The sequence below is a fragment of the Equus przewalskii genome, chromosome 27 (genome assembly GCF_037783145.1).
Source record: "Equus przewalskii isolate Varuska chromosome 27, EquPr2, whole genome shotgun sequence".
Lineage (NCBI taxonomy): Eukaryota > Metazoa > Chordata > Mammalia > Perissodactyla > Equidae > Equus > Equus przewalskii.
This window is the reverse complement of record NC_091857.1, coordinates 32421018-32445133: the sequence shown is the minus strand read 5'-3', so window position 1 is coordinate 32445133 and position 24116 is coordinate 32421018. Positions and strand designations below refer to the sequence as shown.

Genomic DNA, 24116 nt, shown 5'->3' with positions numbered 1-24116 from the left:
GCACCTAGCTGTGCACATGACCTTGAGTTTTGGTATGCCTCCATGTTCTTTGTAGGGATGATATCTAAAATACCTGATACATTACATCAAGAAAAGTCCCTCCAACCATTCTTGCTAGAACCAAAAAATGTCCAAGGTGGAAGATATCTTTAGTCCAGTAATTTCCCCCCATGAACTGCTGTGGCTGCCTTTCCTCCCAAATAATGGGAGAGCTCTCCTATTTCAAAACAAAGGAAAATTTTTCTGTATACTGAGAATATAGCATGTATTTACATTTTTCTGAACTCTAGCTTTGATGAGGCAAGATCAGTTGTTTGAATAGAACCTGTCTTAGCACCTGTGAGTGTCGTCAATCCTCTTTCTGGACCAAGAACAGACATAGCAGGAACTAACACAGCCCGGCTAAGTAAGGAAAATGTCCAGCTAGGAGTCATTAGTATGATTCCAAGAGAAAATACATGTAGAATGTGTGGTGGTGGCACAAGGAACTCCATTGCTGCCCTAAAGTGTTGGGGTGAGGGAAGGAGCCAAGTGACTTTGAAAGAGGTGCCCTTTGAGGTCCTAGTGAACCAAGTGTTAGAAGAAGTAGCGGAACTTTCCCGGAAGACAGGACAGGGAAATGGGGCAGAATTGTGAGTAAGCCATACACGCATGTACTGAATTCCAAGCCACATCTTTTAATCTTTCTAAAATATCTGCTTGTCTTAATTGGTGTATTTAATGGGTGATGGCTCCCCTCCATCCCATTACCTTGGGTTAAGTATTATTGTAGTTTACAACCAAAGAAATATGATAGTTTGTTTTGTCCATAATATAGCACATAGAACCAGGAGTTAAAATGAGCCTGGAGCTATGCAGATATCAGAGATCCCTGCTAGCCTTGATAAGGGTGGGACTTTGCTGCTGAAGGATTTTCAGGAGTGGAGTGAGCCTGAAGAGAGTACAGAGAATGCCAAGAACGGAAACACTCAAGAAGGGAGCTCCCTTAGGTGGTTTTTCAACTGTGCAGCAACGACTGCTGAGGGTCTGTTGTGGAGCTGGGATGGAGGAGAAGGCTTGGGGAGAAACTGAGTAGGACCACTCGTAGAACATGGTAATTGAATAATAGGGGGTGGGTATAGTGATTTTCAGAATCCTGGTGGGTGGACGATGGGTCAGTGACCATGATGACTTGGGGAAAGGACAAGTGTATTTTGGAAATGTGTGTTTTAGATGTGGGAATTCTGGAGAGGAAGGAAGGGCCCAGGAAGAGATGGAGAGGCAAGGAGACAAATATGTGTGTCTGGAAGTGTAGGAATGTTATAGGCAGGTAAAAGGTTTGAGGATAGTGAAGGCTCCACTATCCTGAACAAGATCACTGTGAGAGAGAGAGAATGAGAAGGGAGGGTTCAGGATGGAATCCTCAAGGAATTCCAATGTGTGAGTGGCATGGAACAAGTAATGACCCTCTCTGTGAGCTTTTGAATGAAGATCTGAAGGATAAGGGAGAGTCAGTGCAAAGACCAGTGGGACAGAGAGCACCCATGACAGCTGGACAAGTGTGTACATGGTTCTGAGGCAGAAGGTCACCTGGACCCGTGGAGACACAACAAGGAGACCTGTATAACTGTGTAGGGACAGGAAGCAGGGGCTTGTAGATGAGATTGGGGGCAAGCAGGGCAGAGCATGCCAGAAACACTACAGCTTGGGCTCCTCATCATACTCACCTTGAGGTTTTATGAGACATTAGCTCTGTGCAGACATTTTGGGTAATATAGAAGTTTGTTTTCATCGTCACTTCTGCTTTAATATGAAACAGTGTGGAATCAGGAGCTTTTGGTGGGGAGAGAGCACAAAGTTAATAAGTTAAATTGTACTCATGGTAAAAATCTATAGAATGATACAAATTTTTTTTTACATGTGCAATCTGGTGATTTCCCAGTAATGCCTGGTTTAAGATAACAGCATTTTGCAATGACAATTTCCTGGCTTGGTAATGCTGTACAGTGTCGTAAGATGGCACCATTAGAGGAGGGTAAGTGAAGGGTGTAGAATGAGATCTCTGTGTACCATTCTTACACTTTTTTGTTTATTTCAAAATATGTTAAAATTTCACTGAACTGCTCTAAAGTCCAATTTAGAGAAGCTGTGAGGAAACCTGGAGGAGATTCCCCAAGAGTCCATTCCATGGAGATGGAAAAGCCCTCTGCTGGAAAGTCTTGTAAATCAGAGGATTCTGCTCTCCCTGTAGCCTCCAGTCTGACATTTTTCCCTAGGGAGTCCGTTCTGGATCCTGTGGAAGCTAAGGGCCTCACAGCAGCGTTTCAGGCTCCAAGCCACCCTGGCTGGCCACGCTCATGGAGACTGAGTGCACTCTGAGCTCACATCGACTTACAGGTGACGTCAATGCTTGTATTGTTGATTAGCACTTTGAGGCCTCCATACTCCTTGTACAGGAAGTCACCCAGGGTATGGATGCTCTGCTGATCATCAATGTCCACTGGTGGAAGCGAGGGCTGAGGCCCTCGGCCTACAGCTGCTACATGGCTGCCAAGCCCTGCACCATGTCCCATGCTGTGAGCACTTCATCCCCTGAGAACTGCTGGCACAGGTCGTACATGATGGCAAAGCCAATGCCATTGTGGACCCTGGTCATGAGGGCCATGCAAGTGTAGGAGGACATGGCTGGGCAGGGGTCATGAGGGGAACTTGTGTGGAGAGCAGACCGGGCTATGGGCCACAGGAACGCTCACTGGGGAGGCCTGGCCACAGTCAGAGAAGGCACACTGAAATGAGTTCTGGGATCCAGTGCTGTGATTTCCTGAGAAGGAGGCCCCACCTCCATCCCTCCCTCCTAGGAGGGGCCAAGTGTTCCAGAAAGTTTCCTAATCCCTCACTCCTGGTTCACCCCTTAATGGTGCTACACCCTGGGCCAAACCAGAACAGTCTTATTTTGATCTCACCTCTGAGGGAAGCAATTGTTGCAGGCTGGAGAGGTGTGCTTCCCCCAAAGCACAACTTCTTGGTGCTGGGTCCATAAGGGGCTAGAGATTCATGGCAGTTGAACTAAAGAAACTATTGTGGGAGAACCCCAAAAGGAGAAAAAGTAGTGCAGAGTAGTAAACTTGAACTTGGGCCCATTATCAACTATAGAATGGGAAGTGTTCCTTTTTCTGAAGATGCAATAAATTGCATACGTTAATCACTTCTGAGGGCATAGGTCCTCTTGCTTTCTTAAGAGAAACTCAAGAGAGAGAATTAGAGAATTAAGTGCTGTGATTAGACTTTCACTGTGGGCAGGGTACCTCACTGTGTGCTTCTCAGTGAGTCCCCAAGTGGGAGGAAATGTTTTATGCAGCTCTTATTGTGTGCCATGCTGTTGCTTTCAATGCTTTATTTAATGGTTACATAATCTCTGTTGGCTAACGGTGGCTACTGTTTGGTTTTGTCCAAGGTCACAGATAATAAGCGGTATATATAGTTAGGTGTTATTTTTAAGGTACTAAGAAAAAAAAGATCTTTGCAATTTTAAGTATACATTTCCAAAAGTTGAGATGCTATGGTCTTGACCTAGGCATTGTTGTCCTTTGGTGTCAGTTTACAAAAACAAAATAATAGAGAGGAACTTAACAACTTTGTTGAAAGGAGAAAGTTGTAAACCTCACTTTTAAAATAAAACCCCTACCCTTGCTTTCAGGGTCTACTCCTTTTCATTTCTGTAAGCCTGAAAATCACTGGTGAAGAATGAAGAATAATCAGGACAGTAGAGGCCTCTTGAGAGCACAGAGCGCTTCTGTGAAGGGAGGGATGTGGTGGAGGTTCACTGGGGCCACTGAGAGGTATGCTTGGTGTTGGGCAGTAACTGACTTCTTGTCACTGCCATGGGTGATGTTAGGTCCCAATCACAGGGAGTCATTTTACAATACACATTGCACTTTTATTGTGTTTTTAACATTTTGATCTGTATCAGGACATTTAATCTGTATTTACAGCAATCCCATGCCTATTGTGCTCATTTTACAGTTGAGGTACTGAGATAAAGAGCAGTGCAGTATTTTGCTCAGGGTCACACAGTAAAGTGGCAGAGACAGAAATTTTTGTTTCCAGATGTTTGTCTTGAAAGCTTTCGAACAGAAATATTGAAAGAATAGTAAATGCCCATATATCCACGTGACTAGGTTGAACACTTGTGAATATTTTCCTAAATTTTTGTGTTCATCTTCTGTATATATTTTGCTGAACCATGTTAATGTTATAGACCTCAGAATACTTCCTCCCTGCATAAATAACACATTCTCATTGAAGAGATTTGACAACAATTCTCTCATGTCACTAACACTCAGTCCATATTCAATTTCCCCCATGGTCTCAGATGCTTTTATGGAAATGTCTTTAGTGCCCATTCACCATTCACACTTTGCCATTGTGTTTTTCCAATGAGTCTGGTGTTATGGTGCCTACACCAGATGTATTCCCTTCATGGTGTTGTCCATGTTATACTAGAGGCTGGTAAACTAAAGCCAGCAGGCCAAACCCCGCCATGCTCATTAGTTTATGAATTGTCTATGGCTACTTTCATGCTACCTCAGCAGATCTGAGTAATTCTAACAGAGATCATGTGTCCTCAAAGCTAAAACCATGTACTTCCTGGCTGTTTCTATGCTGTTAGCTGGCCTCTGAGTTATACTGTTGTCTGTTGACCTAACTTTTAGGTCTGTTAGATTTCTGATCTGGTCGGCATGTAAACAATCTGTGCAAATGGACATTTATACAGAAGGATTTATTCATCTATTGATTTTCATTCATTGTCATTGATTCTACTTTTTCTCCCCTGTATCACATATGAAATCACAAAAGACTTCACTGAATTAGTAGCCAAGTGAAATTGAGTACTTGATAGGGATATTTTGATTTTTCTTGTATTTAAATTTGTGGGTAGGGATGTTTTTGACATCGTTTGGTCAAATCAGGATGTGTAACTTAATGAGAAGCAAGGAGAGAACTCTAAGAGTGGTCCCTGTTGTTCAACTTTCTTCTCCATAACAAACTCTCCAAGAGGCCCCTCAGCATCTGAGGGAAAAAGAGCAAAGTATATGGGCATCTCTGGTCCTTCTTCTGGGGTTTTCATGGCTTTGGTCCCCTCATGTCATTTCTCACCCACCCTGGGCACCAGGCATCCATGAGGATCTTGTCCCCTCTCCTCTGCTCACTGCTCTCCTGGCATGGACTCTGGACAGAACTGTGATGCTCATCTTTGGCACTGCATATACCACGGCCTTGATATCAGGCTAGCCTTCCTTTATGTGCACTCCATTCTTCATATCTTCCACAAACTTCTTCATGAGCCCCACCAACTCCTCCACAATGATTTTCTCACTTGTAAATTTAGGAGGTAGTTCTCTGCTGAGGTTTTTAAGAGCCATGAAGCTGAATAGTTGGGGGATTGTCAAGATGGCAACATAGGCAGACTCTGAACTCACCTCTTCCTATGAACACAACAAGGTTACAACTATTCTTGGAAAGATTACCCCTTAGAGAGAACTCACACCTGGGTGAAAAGAACCCCCACAATGGGGGACAGTCCTGACTGAGGCGGAAGAGGCAGAAATTCCTTTCTGTAGAGGAAAAAGCCACCTTTGTGAACAATGGAGCTTCATGACAAGACAGGAAGAACCCTAAGATATGCAGCTTTCCCTGGAGGAGTGGGGACCTGAGTAGGGGTGCATTACCACTATAAGCATCATTCCGACTCAGCACAACTGAGAAAAGTGTCATAATATCTGGCTTTTCTGGCTATTAACTACAATGGGGAATACCCTGAGAAAAGCTATAGGACATAAGTGAAAAAACCCAACTCTTAAAGGACCCATGCACAAATTCACCTGTCTCTGAAAGCAACCTGAAATCAACAGAAGGAAAGATGCACAGTCCTTTGGTGAAGAGTCTCACCTGGTAGGCTCTGGGTGCATCTTCGTGAGACCTCTCTAGGAACTTAGACGTTGGTGGCAGCATTGTTGTGACCTAGTACAGGTGTGCTGACAGACACCATTGGAGTCCTTTCACTGCCCTGTTAACCCAGGGTCTGCCCCACCCAACAGAGTACTGATTTAATCCAGCTCAGCCAGGGCAGCCAGCCTGACCTAGGGACTGGCCCCACCCAACAGCAAGCCCTCAGGCTGCTTGTCAGCCTGCATACACTGGGTGCCTTGATCCTCTGCAGGCAGGCAAGTGTGTCTGCCTCTGTGAGGCTGGGCCTGTGTGAGGAGCAGGTGGAGTGTGGGGGGTGTTGGTGGAGAGTATGGGAGCCTCTGCACTGGGGGAACTGGGTCTGCTTCAGGGGGTCAGGAGGTGTGCATGGGCCAGCACTGTGTTGATGGTGTGTGTGGGCCTGTGGGGTGCAAGGCTTATCAGTGGCAGAAGACCTGTGCTTCACAAAGAGATACATAGAGGATCAGCCCTGCCTTCCAAAGCCTGAAACAATGGGGTCCTCCTGTGCCTGGGGCCAGCCCCACTTAGCTGCAATCCTGAGAGAGCTGACAACAGCCTTGCAGGCTGGAGGCCTACAGCAATTGTAAGCCCCTGAGCCTAGCAACCAGCCACAGTGGGGGCCTACTCAACAGAAAAACTGCAACAGGCATGTGCTATTAGGCCTTGCAGCAAATTGTGCGGGGGCTCCCCAAACGTGATTTTTAAACAGCCAGCCATGGGGAGAAAGCCTAGACTCACTGGGTACCTGCAGCAAGATCAACACTGCCATAGCAGAAGGATACACATTACCCACAAAGGGGCTTCTCCTGGAACATTTAGAACATTAGGTGATGAGAGGGAAGCACACTGCTGAGCCTCAAAAGGTGTCTCTTCCATAAGGCCAGTTCTCCCACATCAGGAGACATAACTGACTCACCTAATATGTAGATATAAGCAAAATAAAAAGGCAAAATGAGGAGGCAAAGGAACATGTTCCAAGCAAGGGAACAGGACAAAACCCCAGAAAAAGAACTAAATGAAACAGAAACAAACAATCTACCTGACAAAAAGTTCAAACAAAACAGCATAAGGATGCTCACTGATCTTGGGAGAAAACTAGATGAACATAGTGAGAATGCCAACAAAGAATTGGAAAATATAAAAAAGAACCAATCAGAAATGAAGAATACAATACTGGAAATGAAAAATTCACTAGAGGGACTCAATAGCAGAGTAAGACTAGAGGAAATCACCCAAGCTGAACAGATAAAAGAAAAAACAATTAAAAAGAAGGACAGTCTAAGGGACCTCTGGGGCAATATCAAGCACACTAACAGTTGTATTATAGGGATCCCAGAAGAAGACAGAGACAAAACAGCAGAGAATCAATTTGAAGAAATGATAGCTGAAAACTTTCCTAACCTAAAGAAGGAAACAGACATCCAGGTACAGGAAGCACAGGGCACATCAAACAAGATAAACCCAAAGAGACCCACACCAAGAATATTATAATTAAAATGTCCAAAATTAAAAATAAAGAGAGAATCTTAAAAGCTGCAAGAGAAAGGCCAAAGTGATATAAAACAGAAACCCCATGAGGCTATCAGCTGACTTCTCAAATGAAACATTATAGGCTAGAAGGGAGTGGCATGATATATTTAAAGTGCTGAAAGGAAAAAACTTGTAGCCAAGAATACTCTACCTGGCAAGGTTATCATTCAGAATGGAAGGGGAGATAAAGAGTTTCTGAGACATGCAAAAATTAAAGGAGTTTGTCACCAAGAAACCAGTCTACAAGAAATGCTAAAGGGACTTATTTAAGTGGGAAAGAGAAGACCACAAATAGGAATAAGAAATTCTCAAAAAGGGCTATAAAGTCATTGGTGAAGGCAAAAATACACTAAAGGTAGCACATCGACCATCTATGAAGATAATATGAAGATCAAAAGCCAAAAGTCCTTAAATTAGCTATTTCCATGATAAGAAGGTAATGGATATACACACCAAAAAGAAGAGGGTAGATATAATATGAAGAACATAAAATGTGGGAAGAGGGGAGTGTAAAAGTAGAGCATTTAGAAAGAGGTCAAACTAAAGAGACCAACAACTTAATACAGATTGTTATATATGTAGGTTATTATATGTGAACCTCATGATAATCACAAACCAGAAACCTATAATAAATGCACAAAACATTAAGAGAAAGGAACTCAAACATAATACCAAGAAAGCAATCAAATCACAAGGGAAGAGAGCAAGAGAAGAAGAAAGGCACAGAGAACAACTACTAAAACACTCAGAAAAAAAGTAACAAAATGGCAATAAGTACATAGTTCTCAATAGTTACGTTAAATGTCAATGGACTAAATGTTCCAATCAAAAGGCAAAGGGTGGCCGATTGGATAAGAAAAACAAGACCCATATATATCCTGCCTAGAAGAGACACATTTCAGACCTAAAGACAAACTGAAAGTGAAGGGATGGAAAAAGATACTTCCTGCAAATGCCAATGAAAATAAAACTGGGGTAGCAATAATTATATCAGACAAAATAGACATTAAAACAAAAAGTGTAACAAGCCACAAACAAGGGTCTGCAGCAAGGCAACACTGCAGGGCCAGGACTGTGTTGATGGTGTGTATGGACCTGTGGGGAGTGGGGCTTGTCAGTGGCAGAAGACCTGTGCTTCTCAAAGAGCCACTTAGAGGCTCTACTACATAAAGATAAAGGGAACAATCCAACAAGAGAACATAACCCTTATAAATATCTATGCACCCAACCTAGAAGCACCTAATTATGTAAAGCAATTATTAGCAGACAGAAACTAGAAATGGGCAGTAACACAGTAATAGTAGGGGACTTTAACACTCCACTTACACCAATGGACAGATCATCCAAACAGAAGATCAATAAGGAAAGTTTGACCTTAAACAACACATTAAACCAGATGGATTTAGTAGATATATAAATAACATTCCACTCAATGGAGAAAAACTGAAAGCTATCCCTCTAAGAACAGGAACCTGAAAAGGATGCCCACTTTCATCACTCTTATTTAACATAGTATTGGAAGCCTTAGCCAGAGCAATAAAGCAAGAAAAAGGAATAAAAGGGGATCCAAAATGGAAAGGAAGAAATTAAACACTCACTATTTGCAGATGACATGATTTTATATGAGAAAATCCTAAAGAATCCACCAAAAACATTTTAGAAATAATAAAGGAATATGGTCAAGTTTCAGGATAAAAAATCAAAATACAAAAATAAGTTGTGTTTCTATATACTAACAGTGAAGTAGCAGAGAGAGAAATTAAGAATACAATCCTGTTTACAATTGCAGCAAAACGAATTAAATATCTAGGAATAAACTTAACCAATAGGTGAAAGATCTGTATGCTGAAAACTATAAAACAGTGTTGAAAGAAATTGAAGAAGACACAAAGAAATGGAAGATATTCCATGCTCTTGGATTGGAAGAATTAACATCATTAAAATGTCCATACTTGCTAAAGCAATCTACAGATTCAATGCAAACCCTATCAAAGTTCCAACAACATTTTTCACAGAAATAGAACAAAGAATTCCAAAATTTATATGGAACAACAAAAGACCCTGAGTAGCAAAAGGAATCCTGAGATAAAAGAACAAAGCTCGAGGTATCACACTCCCAGATTTCAATGTATACAACAAAGCAATAGTAACCAAAACAGCATGGTACTAGCACAAAAATAGACACAAAGATCAATGGAACAGAATCAAGAGCCCAGAAATAAACCCACACATCTATGGATAGCATATTTTGGACAAGGGAGCCAAGAACATACAATTCAGGAAGGAAAGTCTCTTCAATAACTAATGTTGGGAAAACTGGACAACCCCATGGATAACAATGAAAATAGACCGTTATATTACAACATACACAAAAATTAACTCAAAATGGATTAAAAGCTTGAATGTAAGACCTGAAACCATTAAACTTCTAGAAGAAAACAGGCTGTACACTCTTCAACATCAGTGTTAGCAGCATATTTTCAATTATCATGTCTGACTGAGCAAGGGAAACAATAGAAGAAATAAACAAATGGAAGTACATCAAACTAAAAAGCTTCTGCACAGCAAAGGAAATGAACAACAAGACAAAAAGACAACCTAACAATTGGGAGAAGATGTCTGCAAACTATCTATCTGATAAAGCATTAATATCCAAAAGAACTCATACATCTCAACAACAACAAAAAAACTAACAACCCAATTAAGAAATGGGCAAAACATCTGAACAGACATTTCTCCAAAGAAGATATACAGATGTCCAAAAGGCACTTGAAAAGATGTTTAACATCATTAACTATCAGGGAAATGCAAATCAAAACTACAATGTGATATCACCTCACTCCCATCAGAATGGCTATAATGAACAAGACAGGAAACAGTAAGTGTTGGAGAGGATGTGGAGAGAAGGGAACCCTTATACACTGCTGGGGGGGGGGGTGGTGGTGCAAACTGGGGCAGCTACTATGGAAAACAGCATGGGATTTCTTTACAAAATTAAGAATAGAGCTACCATATGATCCTGATATTCCACTGTGGTGTATTTTCCAAAGAACATGAGAACATGAAGGCATAAAGATACATGCACTCCTATGTTCATTGCAGCATTATTCACAATAGCCTAGACTTGGAAGCAACCTAGGTGCCCATCAAGGGATGAATGGATAAAGAAGATGTGGTATATATACACAATGGAATACTACTCAGCCATAAGAAAGGATGAAATATGACCATTCATGACAACATGGATGGATCTTGAGGGTATTATGCTAAGCGAAATAAGTCAGAGGGAGAAAGTAAAATACTGTATGATCTCACTCATAAGTAGAAGATAACAATGACGAACAAAGACATAGAAACAGAGATTGATAAGTGGTTACCAGAGGGGAAGGAAGAAGGGAGGAGGGAGAAAGAGGTAATTAAGCACATTGTGTTATGATGGATGTTAATTAGTCTTTGGATAGTGAACATTATATAATCTAGAGAGAAATTGAAATATATGATGATGTATACCTGAAATTTATATAATGTTATAAACCAATGTTACCACAATTAAAAAAAAGAAATACTACTGGGGCCAGCCTGATGGTGTAGTGCTTAGTTTGGTGTGTTCCACTTCGGTGACCTGGGGTTCCCAGTTTCGGATCTTGGGCACAGACCTAGCAGCACTCATCAAGCCATGCTGTGGTAGGATCCCAAATAAAATGGGGGAAGATTAGCACAGGGTCAAGTTTCCTCAAGCACACATGCAAAAAAAGATACTGCTAAGATTGATGTCAAACCGCGTACTGCCTGAATTTTCTTCTGGGGCTTTTATGGTTTCAGGTCTTACGTTCAAGTCTTTAATCCATCTTGAGTTACCTTTTGTGCATGGTGTAAGGTAATGGTCTACTTTTATTGTTTTGTATGTGGCTGTCCGGTTTTCCCAACAGCATTTATTGAAGACTTTCCTTTCTCCATTGTATGTCCTTGGCTCCTTTGTTGAAGATTAGCTGTCCATAGATGTGTGGTTTTATTTCTGAGCTTCCAATTCTGTTCCATTGTTCTCTGTGTCTATTTTTCTGCCAGTACCATGCTATTTTGATTACTATAGTTTTGTAGTATATTTTGAATTCAGGGTTTGTGATGCCTCCAGCTTTGTTCCTTTTTCCCAAGATTGCTTTGGGTATTTAGTGTCTTTTGTTGCACCATATAAATTTTAGCGTTCCTTGTTCTGTTTCTGAGTAGCATATCATTGGGATTCTGATTGGAATTTCATTGAATCTGTAGATTGCTTTAATGATATTATAGACATTTTACCTATGTTTATTCTTCCAATTCTTGAGCATGGAATATCTTTCTATTTTTTATGCCTTGTTAGATTTCTTTCAATAATATCCTATACTTTTCAGTTTATAGGTCTTTCACCTCCTTGGTTAAATTTATTCCTAGATGTTTCACATTTTCTCGTGTGATTTTAAATAGGATTGTATTCTCTCTCTCTCTCTTTTTTTTTTGGTGTGGAAGATTGGCCTTGAGCTAACATTTGTGCCAATCTTCCTCTAGGTTGTATGTGGGACACTGCCATAGCATGGCTTGACGTGCAGTGTGTAGGTCCACACCCAGGATCTGAACCTGCGAACCCCAGGCCACCAAAGTGTACTGCACAAACATAACCACTACATCACCAAGCTGGCCCCACTGGATTGTATCCTTGACTTCTCTTTCTGCTAGTTCATTATTAGTGTATCCAAATGTAGCTGATTTTTGTATGCTGATTTTGTACCCTGAAACTTTGTTGTAGTTGTTGATTATTTCTAGTAATTTTCTGATGGATCCTTTAGGGTTTTCTGTCTAGAATCATGTCAGCCACAAATAATGACAGTTTTATTTTTGCCTTTCCAATTTGTATCTCTTCTCTTTCTTTTTATTCCCTAATTACTCTGGCCAGGACTTGCAATATTGTGTTGAATAAGAGTGATGAGAGTGGGCATCCTTGTGTGGTTCCTGTTCTTAGAGGAATAGCTTTCAGTTTTTCAGGATTCAGCATGATTTTGCTGTGGATTTGTCATATCTAGCCTCTACTATGCTGAGGGACTTTCCTTCTGTACTCATTTTATTGAAAGTTTTGTCATAAATGTTGAATCTTGTCAAATTCTTTCTGTATATCTACTGATGTGATCAAGTGATTTTTACTCTTCGTTTTGTTCAGGTGGTGTATCACATGAATTGATGTGTGGATTGTGAATCATCCTTGCATCCCTGGAATCAATCCCACTGATTGTGGTGTGTGATCCTTTCAAGGTATTGCATTCTATTTGCTAATATTTTGTTGAGTATTTTTGCATCTGTGTTCTGCAGCAATGTTGGCCTGTAATTTTCCTTTTTTATTTTGTCCGTGTCTGGTTTTGGTATTGGGGTAATGTTGGCCTTGTAAAATGACTTTCGAAGTCTCCCATCTTCTTGAAGTTTTGGGAAGAATTTGAGAAAGACAGGTGTTACAAATTCTTTGAATACTTGGTAGAATTCATGAGAAAAGCCATCCTGTCCTGGACTTTTGTTTTTTGAGAGGTTTTGATTACTGTGTCAATCTCTACTTGTGATTGGTCTGTTCAGATTCTCTATTTCTTCTTGATTCAGTGTTGGAAGGTTCTATCAGTCTCAGAATTTATCCATTTCTTCTAGGTTATCCAATTTATTGGCATATAGCTTTTCATAGTATTCTGTTATAATCCCTTGTATTTCTTTGTTATCCATTGCAATTTCTCCCGTTTCTTTTCTAACTTTATATATTTGAGACTTCTCTCTTATTTTGTTAGTGAGTCTGGGTGTGGGTTTGTCAATTTTGTTTATCTTCTCAAAAAACCAGTACTTAGTTTAATTGATTCTCTTGTGGTTTTTTTCTTTTTTTTTAGTGTCTGTTTCATTTATTTTTGCTCTAACTTTTATAATTTCCCTCCTCCTGCTGACTTTGGGCTTTGTTTGTTCTTGTTTTTCTAGTTCTGTTAGGTGTGGTTTAAGATTACTTATTTGAGATATTTCTTGTTTGTTGAGGTAGGCCTGAATTGCTATAAATTTCCCTCTTAGTGCAGCTTTTGCCGCATCCCATAAGAATGGATATGTTGTGTTTTCATTTGTCTCCAGGTATTTTTTGATCACTCTTTTCGTTTCCTCAATGATCCAATGGTTGTTCAGTAGCATGTTGTTTACTATCCACATATTTGTGCATTTCTCAGTTTTTTCTTGAGGTGATTTCTAGTTTCATAGCATTATGGTCTGGAAAAATGCTTGATACTAGTCCAATCTTCTTATACTTATTGAGGCTTACTTTGTTTTCCAATATATAGTCCATCTTTGAGAATGATCCATGTACACTTGAGAAGAATGTATATTCTGCTGTTTTTGGATGGAACGTTCTATTTATATCCATAAAATCCATCTGGTCTGCTGTTTCATTGAAGGCCACTGTTTCCTTGTTGACATTCTGCCTGGATGATCTATCCATTGATGTAAGTGGGGTGTTGAGGTCCTCTACTAGTATTGTGTTTCTGTCTCTTTTCTCTTTAGGTCTGCTAATAGTGGCTTAGTATACTTTGGTCCTCCTGTGTTAGGTTCATATATATTCATAAGTATTATGTCCTTTTGGTGGAATGTTCTTTTTATCATTATATACTGCCTCTCTTTGTTATCATCTTTTTTATCTTGAAGTCTGCTTTGTCTGATATAAGTATAGCTCTGTCTGCTTTCTTTTGCTTGCCATTTGCTTAGAGTATCATCTTTCATCCCTTCACTCTGAGCCTCTGTTTGTCTTTAGAGCTGAGCTGTGTTTCCTGGATGCAGCATATTATTGGGTCTTGTTTTGTAATCCATTTAGCCACTGTGTGCCCTTTGATTGGTGAATTCAATCCATTTACTTTTAGAATGATTATTGATATATGAGGGTTTAATATTGCCATTTTATCTCTTGTTTTTTGGTTTTTCTATATTTCTGTCATTTCCTTTCCATTGTATTTCTGAATGACATTTCTATTTGGTGGTTTTCTGTGATGTTTTTCTCAGTGTCCTCTTTATTTATGATTTGTGACTCTACTCTAACTTTTTGTTTAGTGATTATCATGAAGTTTGTATAAAAGGTCTCATAGATGAGATAGTCCTTTTTCTGCTGATAGCCTCTTATCTCCATTAGCCGAAGCAGGTTCCATCCCTCTCCTCTTCCTCTTCTGTGTTATTATTGTCACAAATTATTCATTTTTGTGTTGTGATGAAATTGACTAGTTCATAGTTATTTTTATGCTTTCTTTCCCTTTATCTTTTATGTTATAATTGTCTATTAACCTGTTCTGATAGAGAACTGCAATTTTCTGATTTTGTCTTTCTATTTATCTCCTTCCTCAAGGCTTTGTAAACCTTTGCCTTTTTGTTTCTGGTGGGAGGGCTCTCTTCATAGATTCTTGTAAGGCAGTTCTAGTGGTGATGAACTCCCTCAGCTTTTGTTTATCTTGGAAAGATTTTATTTCTCCATCATATATGAAGGATAATTTTTCTGGATAGAGTATTCTTGGCTGAAAGTTTTTGTCTTTCAGTATTTTGAATATATCATTCCCTTCTCTCCTAGCCTGGAAGGTTTCTGCTGAAAAATCTGATGAAAGCCTAATAGAGGTTTCTTTGTTAGTTATTTTATTTTGCCTTGCTGCCCTTAATAGTTTTTCTTTGTCATTGACTTTTACAGTTTTAATTTTATATACCTTGGAGAAGTTCTTTTTGTATTGATGTAATTAGGAGTTCTCTTGGCTTCATGTACTTGTAAGTCCAGTTCTTTCCCTAGGTTTGTGAGGTTCTCAACTATTAGTTGTTTGAACGAGCGCTCTGCTCCTTTCTTTCTCTCTTCTCCCTCTGGGATACCTATAATCCTTACATTACTTTCCCTAATTCAGTTGGATATTTCTTAAATAATTTTTTCATTTTAAAAAATCTTGTTTCTCCTGCCTCTTCCAACTGAGACCATTTCTTGATTTCTATCTTCTATGTCACTAATTCTCTCCCCCATAAGTTCTTGCTCTGTTTTTATGGTTTCTACATTATTTTTTATCTTAGTAACTGTGTTCTTCATATCCAGAATTTTGTATTTTTTTTTAAGGGCTTCAATCTCTTTGGTGAAGTATTCTTTCTGTTCATTAATTTTATTCCTGAGCTCATTGAACTGGCTTTGTTTGTTTTCTTGTAACTTATTGAGTTTCTTTATGACAGCTATTTTGAATTCTTTGTCATTTAGATTGTAATGTTCTGTGACTTCAGGCTTGGTTTCTGGTGACTTGTCATTTTCCTTCTGTTCTGCAGTGTTACTGTAGTTCTTCATGGTGTTTGATGAATCGATCCTCTGCTGGCACATTTGTGGTAGTAATCACCTTCTCTTATTTGAGTATGTCTTTGGTTATGTTCACTCTGGTTGCCTGGGTCTTGTGTTCCTCCCCTGGTTATCCATGGGCTCAGATGTTGTTGTCTTGTGCACCACCTGTGTTGCTGTTTCCCAGTTACCTGGGGGTGCTGGTTGCACCACTGCCAGAGGTGCTGCATTTGTGGGTGACACTGTCATTGTTGTGGGCCTGGGAACCTGGAGACTTATATGCAGCCCCTACTGCTGATGGAGATGATGTTTGGGGTGCCTCTACTGGGGGCTGAGTGCTTCCTCCCTGGGTATTTGCAGTTGTGTGGGTCAGGCCACTGCCTCTGCTGCTCCTCCACCAAACATCATGTGGTGGCATTGCCACCACGCTGCTGCTGCTGCTCTTTGGACATTCATGTTCATGCCCACACCTTTATAATGCTGCTGCCACCTCCCTGGGGCCATTTATGCACCCATGGGGCCACCCCCAGGACCTGGTGCTCCATGGGTGCTGTGCATGTGTGGGACCACTGCTCCAGTGTTTGTGTGCATGCAGGGCCACCACCAGTGGTGCCACCTCCCCAGGGACATTTGCATATGTCTGAGACTGTAACCAAGCACCACTGCCACTCCTTGGACATTTGCACTCCCATGGACCATCACTGCTTTGGGTGCCTGGGGTAGGGCTTCCCTCCCTCCACTCACAGTTCCCACAGGCAACTGCATGCATGTCTGCCTCCTGGATCACTGCCCTAGGGGTGGGAGAGAGGGGTGCTTCTCTAGTTCCACTGTTCCCAGGGGCCTAGTCCACTTACCTTCAGATGTGTATCTGCCTGGATCTCTCAAACTCCTGTTGTTCTGTGTAGGAAATCCTCTGATGGTCAATTGATGTCTGTTTGGTTGTAATTTAGAAGGAAGAGACAAAGGGAATTTCTCACTCCACCATGATGCTGATGTCACACCTGCCTCTATGTTCTTAATGAGGCCAAAGACAAAAATGCCTAGCACATCACACCAAGAAATGTCCATCCACCCATCCTTTCTAGAACCACAAAATATCAGAGGTAGACGATATGTTTAGTATAGTAATTCCCCCCCCCCCCACCCCAATTCCTCTAGTGACTTTTCAGATTTTAGGAAATTGAAAAGTGGTACCTGTTCAAATCAAGGCTGGTCACAACTTCTTTAGAGATTTACTTGGTGAATGTAGCCATAAAAAACCTGTTTATTTCCTCCTAGGACTCTTCAAGCTAGTATGTGATGAACAAGAGTGTCCAGATTTCAAATGTTTGCTTGATTCCTCACAGATGGTTATTCATTAATGTATTTTCAGAATAAATATATAGTATAATTTAAGGAGAAAAAAACAGAATCACAGCCTACCAACATTAAAGAGAGCATTCTTCAAATTCAAGATTATGCTTACTTTGGGGAGCAGGAAGGAAATGAGATGGGAAGCAGTGAAGGGATTTAAATGTTATTGGTATTCATTGATTGGTGAAGCTCGGTGAAGGGTACCTGGAAGGGTAGATCTTACCTTTTGTGTGTCTAGAGTATTTCAGAATAATTCTTTTAAGAAAGAATTAAAAATAAAAAGAAATTCACTATTATTGCTCAGTGATCCTTAAGGTCACAATACTCTCTTTTTCTCTTTCCACTCCAAAAAGAAACAGCACATTCCCCTTTTGGATGTTTTCTGCTTCCCACAGAGATGCTGTGGAAACCATTCCAGATTGTTCTTTGTATCCTCAGATCTGAGAAAGGGACAGGAGGGACAATATTTACTTTTGGTTACCCTAGCTAGGACTTGTCCCAGATTTTCTCCCCAAAGAGGGTAAATTAAAGTCATGATGACATGAACTACCATGGCTGCCTTTCCTTTCCCAAATAATGGAAAAATTCTCCTATTTCAAAAGGCAAGAAAACTTTGTTCTTTTCAGTTGTTTGAATAGAGCCTGCTTTAGCAAATCTGTGAGCGCACCCATTCCTCCTTCCAGTCCAAGCACAGATACATCAAGAGCTAACACAGCCCACTTAAGTCAGAAAAATGACCAGCCTAAGTTTATTATTGTGATTCTATGAGGAATACATTCAGAATGTGTTGTGGTGGCACAAGGAACTCCATTGCTGCCCTCAGGTGTTAGGGTGAGTGAAAGGGTCAAGTGGCTTTGAAAGAGCTGCCCTTTGAAGCTTCAATGAACCAAGTGTAAGAAGAAGTAGCAGAACTTTCCAGGAGGACAGAAGAGGGAAATGGGGCAGAATTGTGAGTAAACTGTACATGCACGTACTGAACTCCAAACAATGCCTCTTAATCTTTCTAAAAGTATCTGCTTGTCTTAATTGTTGTATTTAAGGGGTGGTAGTTCCTCTCCATCCAATTTCCTTGTGGTAAATATTATAGTAGTTTACAACCAAAGAAATAGGATATCTTGCTATAGAACATTGAAGGGGAGTTAAAATGGGCCTGGAGTTAGGCAGGTCAGATTCCAGAGATCCCTACAAGCCTTTGAGGGCTTGGACTTTCACCTGATGGATTTTCAGCAGGGGAGTGAGCATGCAGAGAGTACAGAAAGGAAATCACTCAAGATGGGAGGTCCCTTAAGAGGATGTGCAATTATCCATCAATGACAGCTGAGGGTCTGTTGTAAAGCTGGGATGGAGGAGAAGGCTTAGGGAGAAATTCAGTAGGATGACTGATAGGACCTGTTAAGTGATAATAAGTGCTGGGCAAGGAGACCTCCTGGATCCTGGTGGGTGTATGATGGAGTCAGAGACCAAAATGATATGGGGGAAAAATGAGGGTCTTCTGGAAATTCTTTATATTTGGGGGTTTGGGGGAGGAAGGGAGAGCCTCAGGAACAGAAGAAGAGGCAGGAAGACAAAATGTGTCTGGAGCTGTTGGAATGTTCTTGGCAGTTGATAGATTTTATGGGGGCCTAATAAATTGGAGGTAGTGAAGGCTCTACTAGCCTGAATAAGATCACTCTGAGAGATAGAGAGGGAGGACAGAGGATCCAGGATGGAATTCTCAGGCAACCCCAACATGTGAGGGGCATGAAGCAAGTAAAGGACTTCTCTGAGGAGATTCTTGAACAAAGATCTGAAGGACAAGAGTCAGTCATGGAAAGATAGGTGTGACAGAGAGAACTGATCACCACTTGACAAGATTGTTCAGAGTCCTGAGGCAGAAAGGCGCCTGGCCCAGATGAGACAGAATAAGGAGGCTAATGAAGCTGAGCAGGGAGAGGTAGCAGGAGCCTGTAGATGTGTCAGAGGCAGGTGGGGCAACATCATGTCCCTGCAGCAACACTATAGCTTGGGCTCCTCGTCAGACTCACCTTGGTGTTTTAGGAGTAGCTCCTTTCAGACGTTTAGGGCACCAAAAACTTTGTTTTCATGACCACTTCTGCTTTAATATGAAAGGGTGAAGAATCAGGAGCTTTAAGGGGTAAAGAGATCAGAGTTCATAAATAGTAGCCATGTGGTAAAAATACACAGAATGGTACAAAAATTGCTTTTTTCCATGTTAAATTTCCTGAATTCTAAGTAATGTCTCAGTTTAGTTAACAGTATTGAGCCGAAGTCAATTTTCCGGCTTCTAAATGCTGTATAGCCTAAGTTTGTTAGAAACTTGCGAGACAAGGGAGTCACTGGTTCAGTGAAGTGCATCTAGTAGACTTCCCTAGGGTTTCATTTGGATTACTAGTCACAAGGCAGAAATTAGAATTTGAGATTTAAACGGGACTTGGTCAGAATTCGTAAACTAAGGGAGTTGCTGAAATGTTTGTGTTTGACCAGTTTATGTCTGCGCTTATCTTTCTGAAACACATGAGTCCAGCAAGCAAACTGTTGCTCAAGCTATGTGAGCTTAAACGGTATTCCTGTAATTTGTTTGTCATTTCTGCATAGTTTATCTATTTGGCAAGATATAATTGTGTCACCTGTCTATCTCGCAGTTACAATTTTTGGAGCATACTTCACCACATCTACAGGACAGAACATCCTTGACCGTGCCCTAAGTCTAGATGTATACCCCTGGGTTACATATGTGGTCATGATGGCGGTCACTTGAGTTTCAGTAGATGTTAGATCTCCTTGCTTCTGTCAGAGACATCATGTGATGAAACAGTGACTGTGTGGCAATATTTAAGATTCCGTAAAACCACTTATTTACTCGTTGCAACACTGACAAACACTGAGTTGGTAGTCTACCTCTAAGCCAAGAACAAAGTGTGCCCAATTGAAGTGAGGAAAACAGATCCCACCCCCACTTTGAAAACCTTGTTGAACCAGATATGGGGGAATCATTCAGACTACTGAATTTTCTAATGTCTTTGTTTTCCACATCTCTTGAATTAACTTTAAAGATCATAGAAAAGACTATAGGGATAGAAGTGCAACATTCTTTCCCTATGATGGCACATGTTCTGCCTTGAGAAGGCAATAGTATGTGTAGGATGACTCTGTTTTAACCCACTGCCTTTTGAATGTTGTAAATGTCTCAGGCATGGAGATCTTTGGCTTCAGCGGCACTGTCTGGTTCTTCAGTCAGTCTCTGAACCAGAGCATGTAGGGTTTTTTGCACCACTTTTGGACTTTTCTTAAAGTGTGAAATAGGTATGCCTGAGGCCAGAATAAAGCAGTCCAGAATTGTTCCTCAAAGGTTAAGATTTGGGGTTTTAAATTGAGGCTCACATTTTCTCCTTCCTGCATTAAGAGGTCTAAACACTGTTTTTTCTTAGGGGAAATCAATGGACCAAATGGACCCAGAGTAGTATCATGGAATTTCCTGAGAGTAGGCATCAGTTGATTCAAGTGGTAAGTCCATGTCCAATTTGTAGGCAGTAGTCAAGAGGCTTTTTTCTGGTAGAACAAAACCAGTATCAGTGATTGGGAGCCACCCAATGATCCATTGTTGGCCAAAATACCCCTATGAGGTTTCTGATTGTGTCCTACAGCTTAGACACAAGTCAACAAGTGTAGTCAAGCACGATACAGTGAGATACACAGTAGAGATCAGCAGGCAGATCCATAGTCAAGGAGACTGACTTTTCCTTGTAGGATCTGTAGAAGAGAGGAATCTTCCACTTGCATAGTCTCTTACCATTTTATTTCTTATCATGCTCCACTTGTATGTTTTGTTGAAGTGCTAATTTCTATGAAGAATACTGAGGTTTCATTTTGATGGAGAGAGAAAATTCCCATTTTATATGTGATGTGGTATAGAGTTTTAGATTTTTGTCTGTCATGTTACAATATTTTCCATCTTTGGATTCAGAAAAGAGTTAATTTCACTCGGAAATCACCTGAAACACTTGAATGGATTGGTACTAAAGGAAACCGGGTGACATTTAAAGGAAAGTGGTATAGACCCAATGGTTGGGGGAATTATATGCTTGATCCATGGAGTGACTAGTTGTGTGAAGAACAGTTTTAAGAATAGGAGTCTATTGTGAATAAATCTGTAATGAACATAGGGGTGCATATGTCTTTACGCATTTGTGTTCTCATGTTATTAGGATAAATACAGAGCAGTGGAATAGCTGGATTGTACTGTAGTTCTATTGTTAATTTTTGAGGCATCTCCATACTGTTTTCCACAGTGGCTGCACCAGTTTGCACTCTCACCAGTAGTGTATGAGAGTTCTCTTTTCTCTACATCCTCTCCAACGCTTGTTATTTCCTGTATTGTTAATTATAGCCATTCTGACAGGTGCGAGGTGATATCTCATTGTAGTTTTGATTTGCATTTCCCTAATTAGTGATGTTGACAATCTTTTCATGTGCCTATTGGCCATCTGTATATCTTCTTTGGAGAGATGTCTGTTCAGATCTTTTGCCCATTTTCTAATTGTGTTGTTAGTTTTTTGGTAGTTGAGATGTATGAGTTCTTTATATATTTTGGCTATTAATGCAAGACCTGGAAGCACCCTAGGCACTCATGAGGTGATGAATGGATAAAGAAGATGTGGTATATATACACAATGGACTACTAGTCAGCCATAAAAAATGATGAAATCTGGCCATTTGTGACAACATGGATGGAACTCGAGGATATTATGCTGAGCAAAATAAGTCAGAGGGAGAAAGTCAAATACTGTATGACCTCACTCGTAAGTAGAAAATAAAAACAACAACAAACAAACTTGTGGAGACAGAGATTGGATTGGTGGTTACCAGAGGGCAAGGGGGGAAGGCGGAGGGTAAAAGGGGTGATTAGGCACATTTTTATGGTGATAGATTGTAATTAGTCTTTCAGTGGTGAACATGATGTAATGTACACAGAAACTGAAATATAATGATGCACACCGAAAACTCATATAATGTTATAAGCCAATGTTACTGCAATAAAAACAATTAAATTTAAAAAAGAGACAATCACTGAACAGGGAAAAGATGAATTATATTAGGAATAATAATGTATTTCTGATTTGAGGGGAAAAAAAAAAGAAGAGCAGTCCAAATGGATGCCAGAATTCCGAGGTAACAAATATCTATTCGCTATACAGAACCTTAAACCTGCAAGAAAAATATCTTGGCAAACAAATAACAAAACATGTAGAGATGTGTATGATAATCAGTGTTCTAGGCATTTGAGATCTAGTTCCAACATCTCCGGTGGAAGCTTTCTACTTCACATTGACTTGAGGTCTTAGGTGAGCAGTCTCCTTTCTAAGGTGTCAGCTCCTGAAGGATTCACAAGAACCCTTAGTTTGAGAACTCCAGTTTGGATAGCTTTTTGATGGTGTAGGGTAGTTTTGTGTTTCCTTAAATGGGTGATGAGAATCTGAGGGTCAATCCTTCATAATCTGATCACAGTGTGTTGCTCAGTGGAACCTGATAAGAGCCCCTCTCATTAGATTTGGGAGCTACCTTTCTCTGACGTCCCTTCTAGAGGGCCAGGTTTCCAGGTTTTAGGTCATATAGGCAGTGATTGGGAGGATGCTGAGGAAAGGCTGCCTGTGTCTGTTGATGATAAGACTGAGTATATTGCATTATTCTCTTGCAGTATTAAGCTATAACTGCCTGAAGAGGGTGTAGGATGGGATTGTGGGTGACATTCTCAGACACATAGTCTGGACAGTTACCAACTCATAAGGAGTGAGTTGATGAACTCAAGGAGGAATTGATCCCATGGTTTAATGCCATTGGTATCCTCATTGTCTACAGAAGTTCAAAGGGCTCCAAGTGTTTTGATGGTTTTAATTGTAAACTACCATTTATTCTCTTGACTTTTCCTCAAGATGAGGATGGTAAATGTAATCACATTTTTGAGTGTCAAGGCTTTGCAGAGTTCTTTGTTGACAATTCCAGTGATATGGACTTTTCTCTTAATGAAGAGGTGGGTTAGGATTCCTCAAGTAAAAACATGAAGTGAAGCTGTGTTTTAGCCACTGTATGAGGTGTAGCTTTGACAAGGAAAAGCCCTAGTTATGAGAAGAATAAGCAAAACATGACAAAAATGTATCCAGGCAAGGGTGCCACTGACCAAATGAATCCAGTCAAAGTGTCTCCTCAAATAGCTTGAGAACGTAGGTTTTATAAGTTTGTTTTTGTGAAGAGTTAGTCATAGTGGGGATTTAAGGCAGGAATTATTAAGACTAGGATCTGGGCAGAGACTGATAAGAAGAAGTTGTAAATTAGACCAGTTGCTAAAATAGTCTGTGCTTAAACAGTTTGTCTATAGTCTTATATTTCTGGAACACCAAAGCAAGCTAGCTGTTGCTGAGCCCAGAGGGAAGGAGCTTGGGGCTCCACTGGCAGAACTCAAGCAGAAGCCAGAGGTATTCTGGAGTTTTCAGCATTTCCAGAACAAGTTACAGAACAATTCTGTGTAGTGCTTTTATTATTAATGTCACCACGTTCTATGCATGGCTCTGCCATCCCCCTCTTCACTCTGAATTGTTAGACTGCCATGATAGCATGTTTGTGAAATCAACCTGGAGAGCACAAAACCTTTCTTGTTCCACTACTCCTTTCCCCTTGATCCCTTCCCAGCTGATTGACACTTGTTTAGGTCTTGCATTTAGGAAATGGCACAGGTCACTGATGAGCAAGAGACATCAGCCCACTTTCCCGCAGCTGCTTCACAGTCACCTGCTCCTGGACTGAGGTCCATTTGGCAGCCTCTCCTTTCTTGAACTGCCTGAAGAGCCAGCACTGTCCTGTACCACAGGAGAGCATGTTCTGTCTGCAGGGAGAGGTGGGAACCCTACCATATAGACCAAACGCACACATGAAAGAAGAGACATACTTGCTG

The 24116-nt window shown here is 40.7% G+C and overlaps 1 protein-coding gene across 15 annotated transcripts in view; it reads left to right on the top strand.

Moving 5' to 3' along the window:
• The window catches only part of SETD4 (SET domain containing 4), a 286569-nt gene that overhangs the window by 66628 nt on the left and 195825 nt on the right, over positions 1 to 24116 (top strand). For all 15 annotated transcript variants that reach the window (XM_070597432.1, XM_070597444.1, XM_070597433.1 and 12 more), the window contains one exon: positions 12686 to 12777. The gene's annotated coding sequence lies outside the window, so the exon portion shown is untranslated. The remainder of the gene's footprint in view (positions 1 to 12685; positions 12778 to 24116) is intronic.